The sequence below is a fragment of the Rutidosis leptorrhynchoides genome, chromosome 4 (assembly GCF_046630445.1).
Source record: "Rutidosis leptorrhynchoides isolate AG116_Rl617_1_P2 chromosome 4, CSIRO_AGI_Rlap_v1, whole genome shotgun sequence".
Taxonomy (NCBI): domain Eukaryota; kingdom Viridiplantae; phylum Streptophyta; class Magnoliopsida; order Asterales; family Asteraceae; genus Rutidosis; species Rutidosis leptorrhynchoides.
Window position 1 is genome coordinate 464,246,136 of NC_092336.1, and position 20,016 is coordinate 464,266,151.

The following is a 20,016-nucleotide window of genomic DNA, read 5'->3' on the forward strand; positions in this document are numbered from 1 at the left end:
TAATTATTACTAGTGAAATGACCCGTGAAACCACGGGTTTGTTTAAACGAAATAGTTTAATGATATGTTTTAGGTATTAAGTGAACGTAAATACTAAAGTTATTTAGTTTAATGACCCGTGGAACCATATAGTCCGACTAAGAAACTCGTCAGCTGAACATTTCATCAAACACCTAAAATGCATATTAAACAATCTACATCCAATTATAAGAGATAATATTGGTTGCCATTTTATTTTAAAAGTATAAATTAAAATATAAATGTAGAATTGGTTTTTTCTACCTAACTTTTATACCTTCTCGTACTCAATTCAAAATAATTAATTAAAGTAATTTAAAATTATTTAATTTTAATAATTAAAATAATTATTAATAAGATTTAATAATAATAATAATCAATTAATAAGATTTAATTTTAATTCAAAATTATTTAGATTAATGACATCACCCACCATATTTAGATTTTTTTCTTTTTATTTTTGATTTTTTCTTAACAAAAGAATTAACCTAATAATGACATCATCATTTTAGCAATATAATAGAAACTATAAATTATTCAAGTTAGTTTTGTCTTTAGGATAACTATATATATAAGATAATGATAATTAGTTTACTTTTTTTATTTTTTTGTCGTTCAAGCATACCATGTTGTATTAATTTTTTTGTTATTGTATTAATTGAGACTTATAATATAGCTCATTCCTTAGTTTATTGCTTATATTAACGTTACCTATTTTATATACATATTTAATACACTGTGGCGACCCGACAAAATCGTCATTGACGGCGCCGTCCACTTAGGTCACGTTACGTGGTCATAGTCCCTATATGAGACGCGTTTGACTAAAATTATGTCGCATTCGTTTGAAACGTACAAGATTTACAAAGTTCAGTTTACCAAACGGTTCGACAACAAGTTTAAGTTTACAAAAGATGTAAAGTATAAATGAAATAAACTTGCGACATAATATAAGTTGAAAATCACGGTTGCTATAAATAGCCTAAGTATGTATGCTTTAAGTTTGAATCCAAAGGTGCTATCACTAGCGTATGCATGTATGCTTAACCCCAAGCAAGTAATCAAAGTGTGCGGAAGCATGTATCAAGTAGTCAAGTATGAACCTGAGAAACATATAGAAAACTGTCAACGAAAAACGTTGGTGAAATTGTAACATCCCGCATTTTTCCGTTAAATTATTTTAACGCCCGTCTTTTTTTTTTAGATAATATCTTTCGTTATCTAAATGCGTACCTTCCGTTAATTAGCGTTTCAATATTTCCGTTATTTAATTATAACATCTCTCGTTTACTCTCTCGTTTTTAAAATAATTCGTTTGGTTAATTCACGCACCCGCTTTAAACTCGAAGGACTAGACTTGTCATGGGACTAAAGTTTCAACTAGTGGTTGACTTAGTCAACTTCACCTCCTCCATTCATTTTATTTCTTTTTCTCTTTTCTATTTTCTTTCAAATAATACTTCTATTTTTGCATCTTTTTGATCTTCACAAGAATTCATCATCCATTTCACATCTAGGAAACTCACAACAAATCCGACTACATATTTGGAATCCTCTCTTCATCCTCTACAACTTGATACCAATTTCATCCATTTTGGGTAACTTTCTAAAATCACTAGATTTCTTGTTCTTGATGTTTTTGACTTGAAATGATGTTAATTAGTGTCTATGGCTCGTGTCTAGCATGAATATATGATTTATTTGCTCGATCTTGTTGTTTTGCATAAACTAGCATGAACTTGAAATGGGTTTGTTTAATCTTGAGTTTTGAGTGATTAAATGTTATTTAAATATTAAAGTTCATGTATTAAATGTGTTACTAGCATCATTAGCTTCAATTTGATGTGCTGGTTGATTTAGAAAAGCTTCATTTGCAAAAATGGTTGAATTCATGATTTTGGTTAGGGTTTGATGAACTTTAAAACGAACTTTTGACGCATTGAATGCTATGAAATGTTGTTAGTAAGTTTTTAGTTGTATTGTATGTTTCATTACCTTCAAAACGGCGTATCGTATGTGTAAATTGGATTCCCGAGTCAAGAAATGCGTTTTATGAACTTGAAACTTCGATTTTGAACATTTAACGATCATATATTGAGGTTTTCATTACTGTTAATGATGGATTTGATTCATTAAATGTGTTTAGTTGTATTCCTTGTTAAATTAACTTTCCAACGATATAAGATACGTGTTGTGAATATTTACGGTTCATAAGTTATGATCGTTTGAAGTTGGATTCGTGTTTGAGTGTTCAAAAACTGCCAGACTTGCTGAACATGCATACTGAGCGCCGCTCAGGGTTCTGGACCGTCGCTCCGGGCCCCTGCTGTCCAAAAACACACATTTTCGATTAATTCTAAATATGCTACGCACCCCCGATCAACATGAAACTTGGCCAACATGCTTGTATATGATTAAAAACCCCAAAAAAATAGTTCGGGACCCGACCCGACCCTGTTGACTTTTTCGTTGACTTTGACCAAGTTTGACTATTAGTCAAACTTAACCAAACACTTTTGCAATCGTTCTAACGTGCTTTTATACTTGATTCTTGCATGAAACTTGACAACGTGATTCACATGCTATATATTCTAGTCGTAACGAGCCATAGGACTAATTGAACACATTTCGCCTGACCTTGTGTCGTAATCGGTTAATTGATACAACTTACTTGTTTAGGTCAAGGCTAAGCAACTTTCATGCACACGTTTACTTTGTGAAGTACTTTTATACTCGTGCACCCAAGGTGAGATCATAGTCCCACCTTTTCAATAACTTTTATACTTTTAAATCGTGGGCTGAGAAACATATACTTTGTATACATTTTATACGGTTTATACTTTTATACTTTGAACACAAGTACGAAGAAACAAACATTCCACAGCGAGTTTGAACAAAAATCCTCAATTCGATTATCATTAGTTACACTTGTCGGGTGTAAGCGAGAACTTATGTTGTATGGCCATACGGGTTTGACAAACCCTCATTCGGACGGTTCGCTACCGTTATGCGGATGAAATATATTTTCGAGAAACAGTGTATGTTCTAACACTATTGTGATGGGGTTCTATGGAAGGAAACGTTAAGTCTTGATAATTGGGTGCTCGCGAACATACTTTTGGAATGCAAACGATTTAGATAATCAACGTTATGGAAATACAGAATCTTGTGGTTCAAAAACAACGTTTACAAATACACCTATGATATCACCAACGTTTTTCGTTGGCAATTTTCTATATGTTTCTCAGGTTCATGATTGGCTATTTGATACATGCTTCCGCATACACTCATACTTGCTTGGGGTCAAGCATACATGCATACACTTTGATTACTTGCTTGGAGTCAAGCATACATGCATACGCTAGTGATAGCATCTTTGGATTCAAACAAATGTTTACATACATATTTACGCTATTTATAGCAACCGTGATTTTAAACTAATTGTGTCACAAGTTATTTCATTTATACTTTATAACTTTTGTAAACTTAAACTTCTTGTCGAACCGTTTGGTAAACTAAACTTTGTAAGTCTTGTACGTTTCAAATGAATGCGACATAATTTTGGTCAAACACGTCTCATATAGGGACTATGACCACGTAACGGAACCTAAGTTAACGGCGCCGTCAATGACGATTTTGTCGGGTCGCCACAGAAATCATAGGTGTATTTGTAAACGTTGTTTTTGAACCACAAGATTTTGTATTTCCATAACGTTGATTATCCAAATCGTTTGCATTCCAAAAGTATGTTCGCGAGCACCCAATTATCAAGACTTTACTGTTTGGTACCCTGTTACGTAGTGTTAGAACATACACTAAAATCGAAAATATATTTCATCCGCCGACGGTAGCGAACCGTCCGAATGAGGGCACGTCTAGCCCGCATGGATCCACACAACATAAGTTCACGCTTACACCCGCAAGTGTAACAAATGATAATTGAATTGAGGATTTTTGTTCTAACTCGCTGTGGAATGTTTGTTTTCGTACTTGTGTTCAAAGCATAAAAGTATGATACGTATATGTTTCCCATCCCATAATTTAAAAGTATAAAAGTTGTTAAAAAGATGGGACTATGATCTCACCTCGGGTGCACGAGTATAAATGTACTTCACAAAGTAAACGTGTGCATGAAAGTTGCTTAGTCTTGACCTAAACAAGTAAGTTGTATCAATTAACCGGTTACGACACAAGGTCGGGCGAAATGTGTTCAATTAGTCCTATGGCTCGTTACGACTCGATTAAATAGCATGTGAGTCACTTTGTCAAGTTTCATGCAAGAATCAAGTATAAAAGAAGATTAGAACGATTGCATAAGTATTTGTTAAGTTTGAATAAAAGTTAACTTTGGTCAAAGTCAATGAAAAAGTCAACGGGATCGGGTCGGGTATCCGACAATTTTTCTATGAAAGATAAGCATATATAAGTATGTTAGCCAAGTTTCATGTTGATCGGGGATGCGTAGCATAGTTAGAATTAAACGAAAATGTGCATTTTTGGACAGCCGGGGACCGGAGCGGCGCTCCAAGACCCTGAGCGGCGCTAAGACTGTGGGTTCAGCAAGTCTGGGCAGTTTTTGAACACTCAAGCACGAATCCAACTTCAAACAACCATAACTAATGAACCGTAAACATTCAAAACACGTATCTTATATCGTTGGAAATGTATTTTGATGAGGAATACAACTAAACACATTTCATTTACCAAAAACATCATTTACAAAAATCAAAATCCTCGTCGAATGATCGTTAAAGGTTCATTATTAAAGTTTCAAGTTCATAAAGTGCATTTCATGATTCGGGAATCCAATTTACACATACGATATGCCGTTTCGAAGGTAATTAAACATACATTGCAACTAAACACTTACTAACAACATCTCATAGCATTCAATGAGTCAAAAATCCATTTTAAAGTTCATCAAACCCTAACCAAGAATCATGAATTCAACAATTTTGTAAATGAAGCTTTTCTAAATCAACCTACATACCAAAACGAAGCTAATGATGCTAGTAACACATTTAATACATGAACTTTAACATTTAAACAACATTTAATCATCTAAAATTAAAGATTAACTAACACATTTCAAGTGTTCATGCTAGTTACTCCAAACAACAAATCGAGCAAACAAATCACATATTCATGTTAGACTTGAGCCATAGACACTAACTAACACCATTTCAAGTTCATAAATCCAATTAGAGAAATCTAGAGTTTTTAGAAACCTTACCCCAAGTAGTGAAATTGGTACCAAAATGAAGAGGATGATGAGAGGATCTGGAATATGTAATTTGTTTTGATGTTTGCTTGCTTGAATTGATTTAGATGATGATTCTTTGATGATGTCAAAAATGGTGTTTTGGTAACTAGAGAGAAAAGAGAGAAGTAGAAGAAGAAGTGAATGAGTGGTGGTGGTGGGGTTTGACTAGTTGACCTAGTCAACTAGTTTGGCCCATTTGTAACTTTGGTCCCTCAAGTTTGAAAGCGGGTGCGTGAATTAACCGAACGAATATTTTAAAAATGCTAGAATAAACGGGAGATGTTATAATCGAATAACGGAAATATTAAGAACGTTAGTTAACGAAAGATTCGAATTTAGATAACGAAAGATATTATCTAAAAAAAAGACGGTGTTAAAAATAGAGAACGTATCCAGGTAACTATGGTCTCATTGCTTTCAGATGAACCGATTTTAAAATTATTAAACGAATTTTAAAACTATAGTAGAGCTATTAATACTCGAAAAAACAAAAAACAAAAAATGGAAAGCAAACGATCAATATTATTGATATTAGAATATAGAGAACGTATCCAGGTAGGACATGCATGAGGGCTGAGGCATCACGCATCACAATTACATGCCAACAAACATGAAACCACAGGATCACGCATATATACAGAAAAATACAACCCAAGCTAAATACAGTGACTTAATTCACCCAGGAAATAAACGCTCAACCTGGGTCAACTAAATCTATGCGTACAGAACCAATATTACTTGGATTCGAAAGCCAATCTAACCAATTTATTCGAAAATTATTTACTCTTCTATTCATCTGAAACTCTTAGCTTGAATCTCGTTTAGAGCTAGAGGATCATTCCAATTCAAAATCAAATAACTCGAAATCCATACTATGGCAACCCTTGTAGAATCCGAAACATTCAAACTTATTTTACCTTGGAGGATGTCTTCCATTAGCAAGGGTGGAGTAAAGAAGACCTCCAACCAATTAAACACATGCCACCAAACATCTACAGCAACATTGCACGAAAAGATAATATGGAGTCCAAGTCAATGCCTCTCTTGTCAAGTTCCATACGAGTCGGGATACTTTGCCTCTTTAAACGCCAAACAAAGACCTCGACCTTAAGAAGACCAGTTTTGTTTATCACGGTTCCTTTACTTCTTTGTTTTGTACTCGACAACTGACTTGTTATTAAACTCGTGAGCTTCTTTGAAGTGAATATCTTGTGTGCACTTAAATTCAATCTTCACACGTCTTGGCCCCTGTTATTGAAATCACACAACATAAAAATGTTGGTAATTGCTTCGATATCTCCTGCTGCGCGTCCAGTAGGTGCTCGGATCCACGACCAATTTCCGGTCCAGCTGCTGCCATCTCAAATAATCTATCACACATTCATCAAAATCAAGACTGTCCCTTTTTTTTTTTTTTATGTTAGGTTGGGAAATAGGTGATACAACAAAGCAAGAATAGAGGTATAAAGGTTATAAGAATATAAGAATAATGAATATGGCAACATCTTAGAAACAATTTACATACCACCAAATACATGCATAATGAGAGCCTAACATACAGATACATACAAATATATACACTACCGTCGTAAAATCCTTTTGTTGTGCAAACATGAAACTTCTGAACGATTGTGTACATATTAATCTTTCCAGTACATACAACAAAAGAGTTAGGTATGAACATTTTTAGTAATTATAAATAACAAAAACACCAAACCATGCGAATGACATTAACCTGAATTGTTAGTAACATCAACAGTCCAAAGATTAAACTGATTGATTGATTCTAACATGCTGCTGACATGAAAAATAAAATAGATAACTAAACCAAAAGTGACAGAAATCCAGGAAACGAACATAAGAAAGTGTGATGATCATAAAAATACGTTAACAACTAATGATCTAATCCAAAGCTGTCAAACAGTAAAATAATAAATGGAAATTACAACTGATGATCTTTGGGGGTGCTCTGCACAATAATGGCTACACATTCCACACCACTTTTTTGAATTTCAAAATGAAGGGATATATAAAAGAATCACAAAGTATAATGAAGTAATTTGAATTTAACATACAAATGTAAGGTAGCGATTTTTACCTGCAGTTGAACAAAATCAACCATCAAATAGGCCCTTCTGTAGCTAAGACAGCAACATGGTAATTTAGAACATAAAAAGTTACTATAATAATGGTAATCGTAATTGATGGGTGTTCAACAAATAAGATGAAGAAGAATAATAGCAAATTATTTAAGGCATAGTAACCATCTTTATCAAGAAGTTGAAACAAAATTCATCATCCCTAACTGAATTAACACCTATTATAACTGATAATTATAAACCCTAACTGAAATAGGGTTAATTATAAACCCTAACTGAAATAGGGTTAATTGATAACGTAGTTTTATTCAAAAATCTCTAAAAAATCGGAAAATCACATACCACCATCACTGTTATAAAATTTCGGAAATCACAATAATCAGATAAATGTGTTTTCTACATCAACTTTCAATTTGTATGGAGTCGAAAATGAATACATCTGAGCCGCTCGAATTGATTGTAGGAAATTTTCATTCAATAGGTTGCTTATTTTGATTGGCGAATGAACATTAATCACACAAAAAAATCATCATATCGGATCATATCGAATGTTCATGGTACCAAAACCGTAATAAAATTACAGATTACGCAAAACCCTAAGTGAAACTTACAGATTACGAAGATGGTGATATTTCGATCCAATTGAAGGCCGCCTGTAATGGTGTTTCTTCTTGAATCGATGCCTCTTCTCTGTTGATTAGACTTAAAAGACAAGCACGTGATCTGCGATCTTCGTAATCTTTGAAGAGATAAACAATTAAAATCGATGCTGTGTAGAGGAGCCGATTATAATCTGAATTTTGGAAGAAGCGTGTCTTTTTTTATTCTCAGTTCAAAGATTAAGGGCATTTATGTCTTTTTACATGATGATTAGCTAATGTCTTATATTTGTTAGCTAATACCTTTAATGAATGGTCAACCTATGATCATAAATGGATTTGATCTTTTAATGAAGAGAGATAATACTCCTCTTTTAATATATATAAAAGAGATTGACATACATATGCTATACATATGCTTGATTGATTTTAATAGTGTGAAATTTTATGCTATAATAGTAGGGTTAATGCACATTGTACTATTAAATTTAAGAGGAGGCACGGATATAAAATAGGGAAAATGCACGTTTAACTCTAACCACTCAAGTATATATATATAAATCGTATACTTTATAGTTAAGTATGATGTGATGATTAATCTATCAAAATCCTACAATGCCAATGACCTCTTTAATTATGTTGCATACTTGAGTGGTTAGAGTTAAAACAATCGTACAAGCACTTAATATACGTGGCATATCTAACTTCTTTTTCATGTCAATTAACTTAAAATATATCTGAATATGACATTCTTAATAGTAATATCATGTTAATGACATGCAGCAATTTTCGTGACATCAGTTTGAAAATTATCACGGATAAATAATTAGGGGAGACTGGAAGAGTATAATTCATAAAATGGTACTGTATTCAGTAAACATTATTGTAACACCCCATTCCAACTAGGAAATGGAAGGTAACATTTATTTATTACTAAATAATTGAAACCAAAATAGTGTAACAATATTAAACGACAAAGTCTAAAGCAACTGAATTATTAAAATCTCTAATAAAACATAAGTCTCCAAATCTTAACATAAGTATGAATAATTAATAATAAGTGTAGTCTCTAAGGCATCTTCCAGTCCATAAGCTCTCGCACTCATCCCATGTGACCCTGATTACCTGCCGCAGGAAAAGAATAATGCGGCTGAGCTAATAGCTCAGTGCGCGGATGTTGACAGATATAAACAGTAATAATAAATATTTTTAAAGTATAAGAACAGAAGGAATTAAATAAAATTATTTTTACATTTATTTTATAAGTCTCCATCGATTACCACCACAACACCAGAGTAAGAAATGAAATAAGGCTGAAGCAACGAGGGGTTGGGAAATTATACCGAGTACACCTAACAGAACTGAATATGGACCGAATAGAATGCACAACATCGGTGCCATATCATATCATAAATCATATATCACATGTCAGAATCACACACTGGTCATGACTCCAGGTGCAACCCTAAATCGGAAGGTGTGTATGGCACTACACTACACAACCGTCTACAGAAATCTGTCCATAGTATAACCTAGGATGCATCCATACGCCTCCCAAATAATCAGAAAGCTCTCCCACGAGCATAATCACATAATATAACAGAATATAACAGAGCGCTCTTCAACGAGCAATCACAGAAGTAGAGACGCCGCGGACTAATCGCACTGCCACGGATAGTGCCTTGTCATTGGTCGCCACAATGACAAGCCTATGGGCACCCCACAGGTAGTTACCTCGATATACCTATCTCCTATCTACAGAATCTAGGGTTCTATGATAGCACAGTGAACATACCAACCAACACCAGAATTATGTTCACCGTACATATGGAACCTAATCAAATGAATCAGAAAGAACGCTCGCAAATAAATAAGTTCACAAAGCTTATCAAAATTCATTTCATTTCAGAAAAAGGTTTTTCTCAAAGATTTCCAGAATAATCAGATCATGCAAAGTTTCTCATTTCATCATACAAAAGCATTTTCTCAAAAGTTTCCACAAAAATATATCTCATAATTTAGTTCAACTCAAATAGATAGATTAAGCACGCGAAATCAAATAACGAAGTGATAACAAGATAATCATGAAGCATATCAAGGTAACGCTGAAAGAACAGTACGGTCGTACGGACATCTGTACCTGGATAAATGTGTAAAGCTCAGAAAGTCAGAAAGATCCTCCAATATCCTCAACAACTGCTACTTAAAATAATTTAACTAAACTTAGCATTCAATCTCAAAGTCCTACTGTTATAATGACCGTTGTTCCAATATTATTATTATTATGTATATTTAAATACCTTAATAGTAGTTTACTTTGTGAATTATAATTTTGTATTATGTTTAAGATGTAGTAAAATGACATCAACTTTCACAAGCCTTATTATTGCTTTTATCATTCTAGATCAGACGACTCCAAGGTTAAGTATCAAAATTTATGAATCTTCTATTACATTTGCAAAAGTTATTATAGTTAATTATAAATGATCTTAATTTAATTATCTGAACAAATGTTTTCTTTCAACGCTAACCAGGCACTTTCAGAATAGTGTTCTAATAACATTAATTGTTTTAGCATGATTTAATAAGGATTAAATACTAGTCACAATTTCATGAATCTGACTATTTTTACTTGCAGACTCTATATCAATATGCCATTCTTTATAACTAATTTATTAAAGTGCTAGTAATCTAGGGAGTAAACAAAGAATATGGCCTTTCTCTTTATATACATTTGTAACTAGATTTATATCCTAGGGACTGGAAGTGTAATTTTATTATGATCATCTTCTTGTTTACTAAGTTCACAGGTCGAGAGTACAGAGACTTGAAAGTTTAATTATTAACTTTTCCATCATGGTTTATTTATAAGTAGTTTGCTTAATCTAAGCCACTCCTGGTCTAGATTAGTATCGTAAAATATGAGGTTCTAGTTACTAGTAAATGTCGTACTTTAGGACCGATAACTTATAGTAACGTAATCAAAACGAAAATTTAAGAGCTGATTTGGTTCATTTTAAGTAGATACAATCACTGATCGATTATAAAAGATTAATAACGTATATACATATATGTATATTCAAGTTTGTTATGAGTTACCTTTTAAAGAGCAACACCAGATTATGATCGTGAAAATACTCTTCCCTTAGCCTGCACTGATTCTTCCGGTAAAGTTTTAGAAATATTTTATGTGATTTGGTGATGAATGATTAGTTGAAATGTGATGTTGTATATAACCTTAACGTTGGCCAAAAATCCCGGATACCAGTCACGCAATACTAACGGTTTTGACTAGTTTTATAATAAGAGATAAACTTCAAGTAATCTTGAGACTAAAATCACGTGTGATTTCCAATTCAAATGCTCCATCTATTCTTAAGTATTTAATTATTACTAGTGAAATGACCCGTGAAACCACGGGTTTGTTTAAACGAAATAGTTTAATGATATGTTTTAGGTATTAAGTGAACGTAAATGCTAAAGTTATTTAGTTTAATGACCCGTGGAACCATATAGTCCGACTAAGAAACTCGTCAGCTGAACATTTCATCAAACACCTAAAATGCATATTAAACAATCTACATCCAATTATAAGAGATAATATTGGTTGCCATTTTATTTTAAAAGTATAAATTAAAATATAAATGTAGAATTGGTTTTTTCTACCTAACTTTTATACCTTCTCGTACTTAATTCAAAATAATTAATTAAAGTAATTTAAAATTATTTAATTTTAATAATTAAAATAATTATTAATAAGATTTAATAATAATAATAATCAATTAATAAGATTTAATTTTAATTCAAAATTATTTAGATTAATGACATCACCCACCATATTTAGATTTTTTTCTTTTTATTTTTGATTTTTTCTTAACAAAAGAATTAACCTAATAATGACATCATCATTTTAGCAATATAATAGAAACTATAAATTATTCAAGTTAGTTTTGTCTTTAGGATAACTATATATATAAGATAACGATAATTAGTTTACTTTTTTTATTTTTTTGTCGTTCAAGCATACCATGTTGTATTAATTTTTTTGTTATTGTATTAATTGAGACTTATAATATAGCTCATTCCTTAGTTTATTGCTGATATTAACGTTACCTATTTTATATACATACTTAATACACTGTGGCGACCCGACAAAATCGTCATTGACGGCGCCGTCCACTTAGATCCCGTTACGTGGTCATAGTCCCTATATGAGACGCGTTTGACCAAAATTATGTCGCATTCGTTTGAAACGTACAAGATTTACAAAGTTCAGTTTACCAAACGGTTCGACAACAAGTTTAAGTTTACAAAAGATGTAAAGTATAAATGAAATAAACTTGCGACATAATATAAGTTGAAAATCACGGTTGCTATAAATAGCCTAAGTATGTATGCTTTAAGTTTGAATCCAAAGGTGCTATCACCAGCGTATGCATGTATGCTTAACCCCAAGCAAGTAATCAAAGTGTGCGGAAGCATGTATCAAGTAGTCAAGTATGAACCTGAGAAACATATAGAAAACTGTCAACGAAAAACGTTGGTGAAATTGTAACATCCCGCATTTTTCCGTTAAATTATTTTAACGCCCGTCTTTTTTTTTTTAGATAATATCTTTCGTTATCTAAATGCGTACCTTCCGTTAATTAGCGTTTCAATATTTCCGTTATTTAATTATAACATCTCCCGTTTACTCTCGCGTTTTTAAAATAATTCGTTTGGTTAATTCACGCACCCGCTTTAAACTCGAGGGACTAGACTTGTCATGGGACTAAAGTTTCAACTAGTGGTTGACTTAGTCAACTTCACCTCCTCCATTCATTTTATTTCTTTTTCTCTTTTCTATTTTCTTTCAAATAATACTTCTATTTTTGCATCTTTTTGATCTTCACAAGAATTCATCATCCATTTCACATCTAGGAAACTCACAACAAATCCGACTACATATTCGGAATCCTCTCTTCATCCTCTACAACTTGATACCAATTTCATCCATTTTGGGTAACTTTCTAAAATCACTAGATTTCTTGTTCTTGATGTTTTTGACTTGAAATGATGTTAATTAGTGTCTATGGCTCGTGTCTAGCATGAATATATGATTTATTTGCTCGATCTTGTTGTTTTGCATAAACTAGCATGAACTTGAAATGGGTTTGTTTAATCTTGAGTTTTGAGTGATTAAATGTTGTTTAAATATTAAAGTTCAAGTATTAAATGTGTTACTAGCATCATTAGCTTCAATTTGATGTATTGGTTGATTTAGAAAAGCTTCATTTGCAAAAATGGTTGAATTCATGATTTTGGTTAGGGTTTGATGAACTTTAAAACGAACTTTTGGCGCATTGAATGCTATGAAATGTTGTTAGTAAGTTTTTAGTTGTATTGTATGTTTCATTACCTTCAAAACGGCGTATCGTATGTGTAAATTGGATTCCCGAGTCAAGAAATGCGTTTTATGAACTTGAAACTTCGATTTTGAACATTTAACGATCATATATTGAGGTTTTCATTACTGTTAATGATGGATTTGATTCATGAAATGTGTTTAGTTGTATTCCTTGTTAAATTAACTTTCCAACGATATAAGATACGTGTTGTGAATATTTACGGTTCATAAGTTATGATCGTTTGAAGTTGGATTCGTGCTTGAGTGTTCAAAAACTGCCAGACTTGCTGAACATGCATACTGAGCGCCGCTCAGGGTTCTGGACGGTCGCTCCGGGCCCCTGCTGTCCAAAAACACACATTTTCGATTAATTCTAACTATGCTACGCACCCCCGATCAACATGAAACTTGGCCAACATGCTTGTATATGATTAAAAACCCCAAAAAAATAGTTCGGGACCCGACCCGACCCTGTTGACTTTTTCGTTGACTTTGACCAAGTTTGACTATTAGTCAAACTTAACCAAACACTTTTGCAATCGTTCTAACGTGCTTTTATACTTGATTCTTGCATGAAACTTGACAACGTGATTCACATGCTATATATTCTAGTCGTAACGAGCCATAGGACTAATTGAACACATTTCGCCCGACCTTGTGTCGTAACCGGTTAATTGATACAACTTACTTGTTTAGGTCAAGGCTAAGCAACTTTCATGCACACGTTTACTTTGTGAAGTACTTTTATACTCATGCACCCAAGGTGAGATCATAGTCCCACCTTTTCAATAACTTTTATACTTTTAAATCGTGGGCTGAGAAACATATACTTTGTATACATTTTATACGGTTTATACTTTTATACTTTGAACACAAGTACGAAGAAACAAACATTCCACAGCGAGTTTGAACAAAAATCCTCAATTCGATTATCATTAGTTACACTTTTTTGGTGTAAGCGAGAACTTATGTTGTATGGCCATACGGGTTTGACAAACCCTCATTCGGACGGTTCGCTACCGTTATGCGGATGAAATATATTTTCGAGAAATAGTGTATGTTCTAACACTATTGTGATGGGGCTCTATGGAAGGAAACGTTAAGTCTTGATAATTGGGTGCTCGCGAACATACTTTTGGAATGCAAACGATTTAGATAATCAACGTTATGGAAATACAGAATCTTGTGGTTCAAAAACAACGTTTACAAATACACCTATGATATCACCAACGTTTTTCGTTGGCAATTTTCTATATGTTTCTCAGATTCATGATTGGCTATTTGATACATGCTTCCGCATACACTCATACTTGCTTGGGGTCAAGCATACATGCATACACTTTGATTACTTGCTTGGAGTCAAGCATACATGCATACGCTAGTGATAGCATCTTTGGATTCAAACAAATGTTTACATACATATTTACGCTATTTATAGCAACCGTGATTTTAAACTAATTGTGTCACAAGTTATTTCATTTATACTTTATAACTTTTGTAAACTTAAACTTCTTGTCGAACCGTTTGGTAAACTAAACTTTGTAAGTCTTGTACGTTTCAAATGAATGCGACATAATTTTGGTCAAACACGTCTCATATAGGGACTATGACCACGTAACGGAACCTAAGTTAACGGCGCCGTCAATGACGATTTTGTCGGGTCGCCACAGAAATCATAGGTGTATTTGTAAACGTTGTTTTTGAACCACAAGATTTTATATTTCCATAACGTTGATTATCCAAATCGTTTGCATTCCAAAAGTATGTTCGCGAGCACCCAATTATCAAGACTTTACTGTTTGGTACCCTTTTACGTAGTGTTAGAACATACACTAAAATCGAAAATATATTTCATCCGCCGACGGTAGCGAACCGTCCGAATGAGGGCACGTCTAGCCCGCATGGATCCACACAACATAAGTTCACGCTTACACCCGCAAGTGTAACAAATGATAATTGAATTGAGGATTTTTGTTCTAACTCGCTGTGGAATGTTTGTTTTCGTACTTGTGTTCAAAGCATAAAAGTATGATATGTATATGTTTCCCATCCCATAATTTAAAAGTATAAAAGTTGTTAAAAAGATGGGACTATGATCTCACCTCGGGTGCACGAGTATAAATGTACTTCACAAAGTAAACGTGTGCATGAAAGTTGCTTAGTCTTGACCTAAACAAGTAAGTTGTATCAATTAACCGGTTACGACACAAGGTCGGGCGAAATGTGTTCAATTAGTCCTATGGCTCGTTACGACTCGATTAAATAGCATGTGAGTCACGTTGTCAAGTTTCATGCAAGAATCAAGTATAAAAGAAGATTAGAACGATTGCATAAGTATTTGATAAGTATTTGTTAAGTTTGAATAAAAGTTAACTTTGGTCAAAGTCAACGAAAAAGTCAACGGGGTCGGGTCGGGTATCCGACAATTTTTCTATGAAAGATAAGCATATATAAGTATGTTAGCCAAGTTTCATGTTGATCGGGGATGCGTAGCATAGTTAGAATTAAACGAAAATGTGCATTTTTGGACAGCCGGGGACCGGAGCGGCGCTCCAAGACCCTGAGCGGCGCTAAGACTGTGGGTTCAGCAAGTCTGGGCAGTTTTTGAACACTCAAGCACGAATCCAACTTCAAACAACCATAACTAATGAACCGTAAACATTCAAAACACGTATCTTATATCGTTGGAAAGGTATTTTGACGAGGAATACAACTAAATACATTTCATTTACCAAAAATATCATTTACAAAAATCAAAATCCTCGTCGAATGATCGTTAAAGGTTCATTATTAAAGTTTCAAGTTCATAAAGTGCATTTCATGATTCGGGAATCCAATTTACACATACGATATGCCGTTTCGAAGGTAATTAAACATACATTGCAACTAAACACTTACTAACAACATCTCATATCATTCAATGAGTCAAAAATCCATTTTAAAGTTCATCAAACCCTAACCAAGAATCATGAATTCAACAATTTTGTAAATGAAGCTTTTCTAAATCAACCTACATACCAAAACGAAGCTAATGATGCTAGTAACACATTTAATACATGAACTTTAACATTTAAACAACATTTAATCATCTAAAATTAAAGATTAACTAACACATTTCAAGTGTTCATGCTAGTTACTCCAAACAACAAATCGAGCAAACAAATCACATATTCATGTTAGTCTTGAGCCATAGACACTAACTAACACCATTTCAAGTTCATAAATCCAATTAGAGAAATCTAGAGTTTTTAGAAACCTTACCCCAAGTAGTGAAATTGGTACCAAAATGAAGAGGATAATGAGAGGATCCGGAATATGTAATTTGTTTTGATGTTTGCTTGCTTGAATTGATTTAGATGATGATTCTTTGATGATGTCAAAAATGGTGTTTTGGTAACTAGAGAGAAAAGAGAGAAGTAGAAGAAGAAGTGAATGAGTGGTGGTGGTGGAGTTTGACTAGTTGACCTAGTCAACTAGTTTGGCCCATTTGTAACTTTGGTCCCTCAAGTTTGAAAGCGGGTGCGTGAATTAACCGAACGAATATTTTAAAAATGCTAGAATAAACGGGAGATGTTATAATCGAATAACAGAAATATTAAGAAGGTTAGTTAACGAAAGATTCGAATTTAGATAATGAAAGATATTATCTAAAAAAAAGACGGTGTTAAAAATAAATTTAACGGAAAAACGCAGGATGTTACATTACCTATACCTTAAAAGAAATTTCGTCCCGAAATTTAGTTGGAAGTAGTAGTAGTTGTTTCTTCCTCGAGATCTTGCGTTTTCAAATCTACAGATAAGTGAAGGTACTTCCTTGGGCATTTCAACAAATTTCGAAAATCGGGGTTTTACGTTGTTTCAAAATTTGGTTTCACGATTCATAGTTTCAACCGGTTCTCCTAGGAAGTGAAGTTAATCATCGATAGTAAGTTCATCGAAGAGGATAACAAGTTCTTGTTTCGCAAGACACGTCTTTAAGTTTGATACACAGAATGTAGGATGAACGGAATTTATTTGAGTTGGAAATTCGAAACGGTAAGCAACGGGTCCAATACGCCCCAAGATTTCAAAAGGATCAAAATATCGTGGATTTAGCTTTCTACATTTCCCGAAACGGATTGCACCTTTTCAAGGTGCGACTTTTAACATTTCGCGATCACCCACTTGGAATTCGAGAGGTCTACGTCTAACATCGGCATGGTGGCGACTATGGGCCGTCTTGAGCCTTTCTTGGATTTGAACGATCTCTCGGTTGTTTCATGAATGATTTCGGGTACGGTGGTTTGATTATCATTTACTTCGGTTCAACAATTAATAAAACGACAATTGCGGCTTTATGAGTTTTCGAAAGGTGTGGTGTTAATACTCGAATGAAAACTATTGTAGTACTAGAATTCAACTAAAGGCAAATACTTTTCTCAAGTAAATTTGAAGTTGATAACACAAACTCGTATTATGGTTTCTAAGGTTTGAATCGTATGTTTGTTTGGTCCGTCGGTTTGTGGTTGATACACCGTACTCATATCTAAAGGTGGTCCCGAGGCTTTTTGTAAGTCTAGAAGTGAAACGAACATCTCGATCCGAAACGAGGTACATTTCTTTAAGATACATTTTTGAACAAGTTTTTAGGACTTGAAAACGTTTGTTAGAACAAGTTTCTTATCGGTTTCTGAAAACGTTCGTTAGGACTATTCACCTTCGAGGCGAATACTAGCATAATGTGAAGAGTCTCTCTCTCCATTGAGAATTTATATAAAAGATTTCCTTATACATAAGTACGAGTGTGATGCGAGAGAAGTTTCCGCCTCGATGTGAGCATTACAAGCATATTGTAGTTCGTCGATAAAACTGTGTGAAAACGAGATAGTATACACGTGTAACATATGTTTGAAGTTGAAGGAATTTGTCATCCATTCGGAAGCATAAATATGATTCGGCAATAATCAAAGGTGTGTCCTTGGTATGGTTGTCATCAATATTTTCGGAGTTTTCGGATATCCAACAAGGAAAATGAAGTCATGTACATGGCACATGGTGGTGATTAGGTTGATCAAGTCCAATCACCATCACGTGTCATTAGAACTTTGGTATGACTTACCATAATATAACCACGTTGATCGAGTGTCGTTATATTATGCTAACTCATACCTCCATTCCCACATCACTCCATAACATCAAGTTCGTGTAATCGTGAAGATCTAAAATAACAAAGTGTAACGACGTCTCAAACGTGACTCGTATTGGATAGAAAGAATTAGTGCAACTCTGAAGATGCGTTTCCCGAGGGAAGTGTATAAATGATTGTTCACGTCAATGTGGTTCAAGTCAAACAATAACGTCTTTAGGTACGAAAAGAGTAACTAATTATAATAACGAGTAGTACGCAACCTTAGTGATAAGTAGTGATGACGATAATCTCCTATAGTATTGGTGGTAGTAACAAGAAGTGGTAGATAGCAAGGAACACCGGTGTAACATCGGTAGTGGTTAAGGATCGCCATAGCGGTGGGAACCTCGCAGCACTTGTGGATAGCAAACCCGGACGGTGATAAATAACAATCTGGGAGACAGAGTTTCTGAAATAGTGTGACTAATGAAGTCGTCGTCATCCTTACGTGTATGAATCATGAATTTACATGTGTTACCAGAAAGTGGCAAAATACGGATTCGTATGATGAAAGCTTGGTACCATTAAGAAGTTTGCCTAAGAATGATTCAAGTATAAATGCACAAGTAGTCAAGTAAGTGCTATCTATAGCAAATGCAAGTCAGAATGCAATGATTAACTATCCGGTTGTAGTCTAGATTCACTAATGCTTCCTAACGACTCTGTTAGACACACTAATGCACATCCTAGATCCCAACAACCAACGCTCTGATACCATCTGTGGCGACCCGACAAAATCGTCATTGACGACGTCGTCCACTTAGGTCCCGTTAAGTGATCATAGTCCCTATATGATACGCGTTTGACCAAAATTATGTCGCATTCGTTTAAAACGTACAAGATTTGCAAAGTTCAGTTTACCAAACGGTTCGACAACAAGTTTAAGATTACAAAAGATGTAAAGTATAAATGAAATAAACTTGCGACATAATATAAGTTTAAAATCACGGTTGCTATAAATAGCGTAAGTATGTATGCTTTAAGTTTGAATCCAATGGTGTTATCACTAGCGTATACATGTATGCTTGACCCTAAGCAAGTAATCAAAGTGTGCGGAAGCATGTATCAAGTAGCCAAGTATGAACCCGAGAAACATATAGAAAACTGTCAACGAAAAACGTTGGTGAAATCATAGGTGTATTTGTAAACGTTGTTTTTGAACCACAAGATTTTGTATTTCCATAACGTTGATTATCCAAATCGTTTGCATTCCAAAAGTATGTTCGCGAGCACCCAATTATCAAGACTTTACTATTTGGTACCCTGTTACGTAGTGTTAGAACATACACTAAAATCGAAAATATATTTCATCCGTCGACAGTAGCGAACCGTCCGAATGAGGGCACGTCTAGCCCGCATGGATCCACACAACATAAGTTCACGCTTACACCCGCAAATGTAACTAATGATAATTGAATTGAGGATTTTCGTTCTAACTCGCTGTGGAATGTTTGTTTTCATACTTATGTTCAAAGCATAAAAGT